Below are 6,640 nucleotides of genomic sequence, written 5' to 3'. Positions count from 1 at the left end.
AAGTTTCCCTGCGTTTTGATGTGAGTATCCACCGTTGACGTGTCCCGTGATGTGATCCGCAAGAGTGTGTATCCCGCATTTGACTAATAAAGTTTTGTAGTCGCAGGACAAGGTATCCGTACACATTCTCGTTAGGAACCTATCCCAGGAGTGGGTTTAGTATTGAACCAATCCTTGGATACATAGTTGATAAACAATCCCGATCATAGTTATAGTAGATTTCATCCATAAGGTCCCCCACAAGACAACTAAAGGATTCGTGCGCTTTGGTGTGAGTATCCACTGTTGTCGTGTACCGCGTGATATGATCCACAAGACTGTGTATCCCACATTTGACTAGTAAAGTTATGTAGTCGTAGGACAAGGTATCTGTACCCGTTATCATTGGGAACCAATCCCAGGCGTATGTTTTTTGTTGAATTGACCCTTGAATACATAGTTTATAAACAATTCCAGTCAAAGTTATAGTATATTTTCTCCATGAGGTCCTCTAGAATCCAACTAAAGGATCCGTGCGCTTTGGTGTGAGTATCCACCGTTTGTTGTGTATCTCGTGATGTGATCCGCAAGAATGTGTATCCCACATTTGACTAGTAAGGTTCTGTAGTCGCATGACAAGCTATTCGTACCCGTTCTCGTTAGGAACCAATCCTAGGAGTCGGTTTATTTTTGAACCGACCCTTGGATACATAGTTGACAAACAATCCCGGTCATAGTTATAGTAGATTTCATCCATATGGTCCTCTAGAAGCTAACTAAAAGATCCTTGCGCTTTGGTGTGAGTATCCACAGTTGTCGTGTCCCGCATGGTGTGATTCGTAAGGGTGTGTACCCCACATTTAAATAATAAAGTTTTGTAGTCGCAGGACAAGCTATCCATACACATTCTCGTTAGGAACCTATCCCAGGAGTGGGTTTAGTATTGAACAGACCCTTGGATACATAGTTGATAAACAATCCCGGTTATAGTTATAGTAGATTTCATCCATAAGGTCCTCTAGAAGCTAACTAAAAGATCTGTGCGCTTTGGTGTGAGTATCCACAGTTGTCGTGTCTCGCATGTTGTGATTCGCAAGGGTGTGTACCCTGCATTTAAATAATAAAGTTCTGTAGTCGCAGGACAAGCTATCCATATACATTCTCGTTAGGAACCTATCCCAGGAGTGGGTTTAGTATTGAACCGACCCTTGGATACATAGTTGATAAACAATCTCGGTCTTAGTTATACTAGATTTCCTCCATAAGGTCCTCTAGAAGACAACTAAAGGATCCGTGCGTTTTGGTGTGAGTATCCACCGTTGTCGTGTACCGCGTGATGTGATCCACAAGACTGTGTATCTCACATTTGGCTAGTAAAGTTCTGTAGTCGTATGACAAGCTATCCGTACCCGTTCTCATTAGGAATCAATCCTAGGAGTGTGTGCATTGACTCATAACTAACCACGTGATAGACGAACCCAATGCATATCAAGCTAATATCTTAGTCAAAGTTATCCTAAATTTGTAATATAGGTATCCACCTCGACGTGGAACACATAGGTATCCTAATCTTGGGCCCGAGAAGTTCCTTTTTAAGTTAATAAGATATCCATGCATGCATCTCATAGGATCCATGCGCTTTGTTATGAGTATCCATAGTTGTCGTGTCCCGCATGATGTGACCCACAAGAGTGTATTTCCCACATTTTACTAGTATAGTTTTGTACTCGCAATACAAGGTATCCGTACCCGTTATTGTTGGGAACCAATCCTAGGTGTAGTTTTTTTTAATCGACGCTTGGATACATAGTTGATAAACAATCCCGGTCAGAGTTATAGTAGATTGCCTCCATGAGGTCCTCTAGAAGCCAAGTAAAGGTTCCCTGCGCTCTGGTGTGAGTATCCACCATTGACGTGTCCCGCCTGATGTGATCCGCAAGAGTGTGTATCCCACATTTGACTAATAACGTTCTGTAGTCAGAGGACAACGTATCCGTACACATTCTCGTTAGGAACCTATCCCAGAAGTGGGTTTAGTATTGAACCGACCCTTGTATACATAGTTGATAAACAATCCCGGTCATAGTTATAGTAGATTTCATCCATAAGGTCCCCCGGAAGACAACTAAAGGATCACGTGCGCTTTGGTGTGAGTATCCACCGTTGTCGTGTACCGCGTGATGTGATCCACAAGACTATGTATCCCACATTTGACTAGTAAAGTTCTGTAGTCGCAGGACAAGGTATCCGTACCCGTTATCGTTGGGAACCAATCCCAGGCGTAGGTTTTTTGTTGAACTGACACTTGAATACATAGTTTATAAACAATTCGAGTCATAGTTATAGTATATTTCCTCCATGAGGTCCTCTAGAATCCAACTAAAGGATCTGTGCGCTTTGGTGTGAGTATCCACCGTTTGTTGTGTATCTCGTGATGTGATCCGCAATAGTGTGTATCCTACATTTGACTAGTAAACTTCTATAGTCGCAGGACAAGCTATCGATACCCATTCTCGTTAGGAACCAATCCCAGGAGTGGGTTTATTATTGAACCGACCCATGGATACATAGTTGATAAACAATCTCGGTCATAGTTATAGTAGATTTCATCCATAATGTCCTCTAGAAGCCAACTAAAAGATCCGTGCGCTTTGGTGTGAATATCCACCGCTGTCGTGTCATGCATGGTGTGATCCACAAGAGTGTGTATCCCACCTTTGACTAGTAAGGTTCTGTAGTCGCATGACAAGCTATCCGTACCCGTTCTCGTTAGGAATCAATCCTAGGAGTCGGTTTATTTTTGAACCGACTCTTGGACACATAGTTGACAAACAATCCTGGTCATAGTTATAGTAGATTTCATCCATATGGTCCTCTAGAAGCTAACTAAAAGATCCATGCGCTTTGGTGTGAGTATCCACAGTTGTCGTGTCCCGCATGGTGTGATCCGCAAGGGTGTGTACCCCACATTTAAATAATAAAGTTCTATAGTCGCAGGACAAGCTATCCATACACATTCTCGTTAGGAACCTATCCCAGGAGTGGGGTTAGTATTGAATCGTCCCTTGGATACATAGTTGATAAACAATCCCGGTCATAGTTATAGTAGATTTCATCCATAAGGTCCTCTAGAAGACAACTAAAGGATCCGTGCGCTTTGGTGTGAGTATCCACCGTTGTCGTGTACCGCGTGATGTGATCCGCAAGACTGTGTATCCCACATTTGACTAGTAAAGTTATGTAGTCGCATGACAAGCTATCCGTACCCGTTCTCGTTACGAATCAATCCTAGGAGTGTGTGCATCGACTCATAACTAACCACGTGATAGACGAACTCAATGCATTGATATCGAGCTAATATATTAGTCAAAGTTATCCTAAATTTGTAATATAGGTATCCACCTCGACGTGGAACACATAGTTATCCTAATCTTGGGCCCGAGAAGTTCCTTTTCAAGCTAATAATATATCCATTCGCTTTGATGTGAGTATCCACAGTTGGCGTGTCCCGCATAATGTGATCCGCAAAAGTGTATATCCCACATTTGACTAGTATGGTTATGTTGTCGCAGGACAAGGTATCCGTACCCGTTATCGTTGGGAACCAGTCCCAGGCGTAGGTTTTTGTTTGAATCGATCCTTGGATACATAGTTGATAACCATTCTCGGTCATAGTTATAGTATATTTCCTCCATGAGGTCCTCTAGAATCCAACTAAAGGATCTGTGCGCATTGGTGTGAGTATACATCGTTGTCGTGTCTCACGTGATGTGATCCGCAAGAGTGTGTATCCCGCATTTGACTAGTAAAGTTCTGTAGTCGCAGGACAAGCTATCGATACCCATGCTCCTTAGGAACCAATCCCAGGAGTGTGTTTATTATTGAACCGACCCTTCAATACATAGTTTATAAACAATCCCAGGTCATAGTTATAGTTGATTTCCTCCATGAGGTCATCTAGAATCTAATTAAAGGATCTGTGCGCTTTGGTGTGAGTATCCACCGTTGTCGTGTCCCGCGTGATGTAACTCGCAAGAGTGTGTATCCCACATTTGACTAGTAAAGTTCTGTAGTCGCATGCTAAGCTATCCATGCGCATTCTCATTAGGAACCAATCCCAGGAGTGTGTTTATTTTTAAACCGACCCTTGGATACATAGTTGATAAACAATCCCGGTCATAGTTATGGTAGATTTCATCCATAAAGATCCTCTAGAAGCCAGCCAAAAAGATCCGTGCGTTTCGGTGTGAGTACCCACCCCAAATGATGTGATCCGCAATGCTTCATCTAGTCAAAATGAATATCCATCGAATGCTTGATCTAGTAATTACGGCTGTAGGTATCCTATATTTTTAGCCCATAAAGTCCTTTAGCCACCAAATAAGGTATCGTTGACATATATATGTTCCACCGCCGGATAAGGTATCGTTAATATATATATGTTCCATTTAATCCTTCGGCGGTCACGTCGGAGCCGTGGGTATCCTATATTTGCCCCATAAGGTCCTTTAGCCACCAAACAAGGTATCCTATATTTTCCCGTAGTTTCCTTAACCTATATTTCTCTCATACTATCATTCAACTGTCCACCAAGGTAATTGAGTAGTTCTTTGTTTCAAAAAAAAAAAAAACCTAAACACCGGGATCTCCTGGCATCGGCGGTGGCAGCCTCACCATCCATATGTCCAAACGTCCAAACATAAATATTGGCATTCAATCTCAATATCAGTACACTAGGATATTGACAGTCAAGCCAATATAATGCCAAACCTCTGAATGCAAACATCCAAACGGACACTTATCGAATCAGCAAATATCAAATGAAGTCTCAAATTCAACGCCAACATCCATATTACACATAAAAAGAGAGCGTTGTAGACGCCCTGTTCTGAATAGGGGTCACCAAAATCATGTCATAACTGCTAAGTATTTGAGAAACCACAACTTATCACATGTCATATCCTATTGTTCACCATTTTCAAAATTCAGACTAAGTACCCTGCCATATCCTCCTCACTCGAATCACCAAAAATGTCTCATATCTTCTATGCTTCCTTCCATATGGTCCATGCTGAAAGAAACACAAAAATATATGAAGCTTTTACATGAGGATATCACGAGCAAACAACTGTATTGATGATCAAAATAATTCGAGGAGGAATAAAGTCCATAGAGGTAAGAGTAGTAGGCTGTAATAAAGAGCCAAACACAAGACCAAGATTTTTTTCAGAGGTCATGGACACGATACAAACCACTAGATGTCTGCAACCTACAAAATGACTACCAATCATCAAGCTAGCAGCCAAGATACAAAGTAAAAAAAAATGGAGAAGAGAAGGCAGAGAGAGGCCCCTTACCATGAGCCGTCCAAGTGGATGGAAGGAAGTCGCCCTCCTGAAACGCCGCTGGCCATCACCACGGCTTCAGGGCTCTACAACCACACCACCACCGGAGCACTTGCTGGCAACATCGGCTCAGGGAAAACGCCGGCTGCATCTCCATGTTGTGTAATTGACCTGGAAAACACAATCATGGCTGGAATTAATTTTGTAACAAAAACTAGAGAATGCCTGGACAATTAACAATGAGAGGATCATTAGTTTCGAAAGAGCAAGCATGATTGTATCCACAAGGATGCACTGTGGTACCAGAAATGTCATTATCAACACAAAACATGTGTGGAAATTCATTTCAAGCACAATCAGTTTTTAGCTTTGCAACCTTGGTGAAAATTGAAAACTGAAATTACTAGTAAGTAGTAGCTTCAAAGAAAATAGAAGTTTCATAACAGCCTATGCATGATAAACATAAAACAATCAAAAGAATGAGTCATATACATCTACTAACTACACACAAGTATGTGTGGAACCAGGACACACTTCAACCCTCAGGAATCAAACGCCTTCGCATCATACTTGAAGCTATCTACTAGTAAAAATCCGAACACGAAAAAAGGCAGCAACCAAAATGCATGACACAAAAACTAGAGTTTTTCGAGCAGATTCATGGCCTAATACAAGTAATTGTCTGGACATACTAGCATCAAGACCAAACCTTAACACCATGGCACGCATCGAACATCAGTTTTATGCATGATTTCGACTGCTAACACATTCAGCATGATAAAATAAGAAACAACTTTTTAGAAGGATATCAAATAGGAGGAGATGGATCTCACTGTCAAGAGCAGGTTGGAAGTTAATCGGCAGCAGCGGGACATAGTGGTGGATGGCATTAGGAGCAGCAGCTCCGGCAGGGAGTCAAGCACCAGCAACAGCTTGGGAGGCTGGCGCTTGAGGGAATGGCAAGCACCACCACCAGCCATCCTCCGTGCCTCGGTGAGAGAAACGTTCGCGTCGCCATCACAAAACTTTGCTCAGACCTGATGGAGTGCCTACAAGGAAAATAAATAAATGTTCAGAAGATACATGAAAGGATCGCTGCAAGCATATATAAAAAAAATACATGTGTGAGCAGCTTGGTTTAATTCTAACTCGTGACCAGCATAATGCATTCCATAATCAGTCTTCCTCTTGCTGATTTCACATGGAACCTAGCCCACCAGCACTACATTGGAGATACCATTGCAGGCCACAAATCTAATATGATGCACACATATCTCAAGAATCATTTTTTACGGCAACCAAATTATATGGAGTGG

General features: G+C 42.0%; 1 long non-coding RNA gene across 1 annotated transcript; it reads right to left on the bottom strand.

Annotated features, from left to right (window-relative positions):
* Positions 1-4,793: 4,793 nt before the first annotated feature.
* Positions 4,794-5,463, bottom strand: LOC124668482. The gene is made up of 2 exons (XR_006991712.1): positions 5,337-5,463; positions 4,794-5,050 (listed from the first exon to the last, which is right to left on the bottom strand). It is a non-coding gene; the product is annotated as an uncharacterized LOC124668482 (long non-coding RNA).
* Between the last annotated feature and the right edge of the window lie 1,177 nt (positions 5,464-6,640).

The sequence above is a fragment of the Lolium rigidum genome, chromosome 1, assembly GCF_022539505.1.
Source record: "Lolium rigidum isolate FL_2022 chromosome 1, APGP_CSIRO_Lrig_0.1, whole genome shotgun sequence".
NCBI classification, from domain to species: Eukaryota; Viridiplantae; Streptophyta; class Magnoliopsida; order Poales; family Poaceae; genus Lolium; species Lolium rigidum.
The sequence above is the reverse complement of the archived record's forward strand: the minus strand, read 5'-3'. Positions and strand labels throughout refer to the sequence as shown.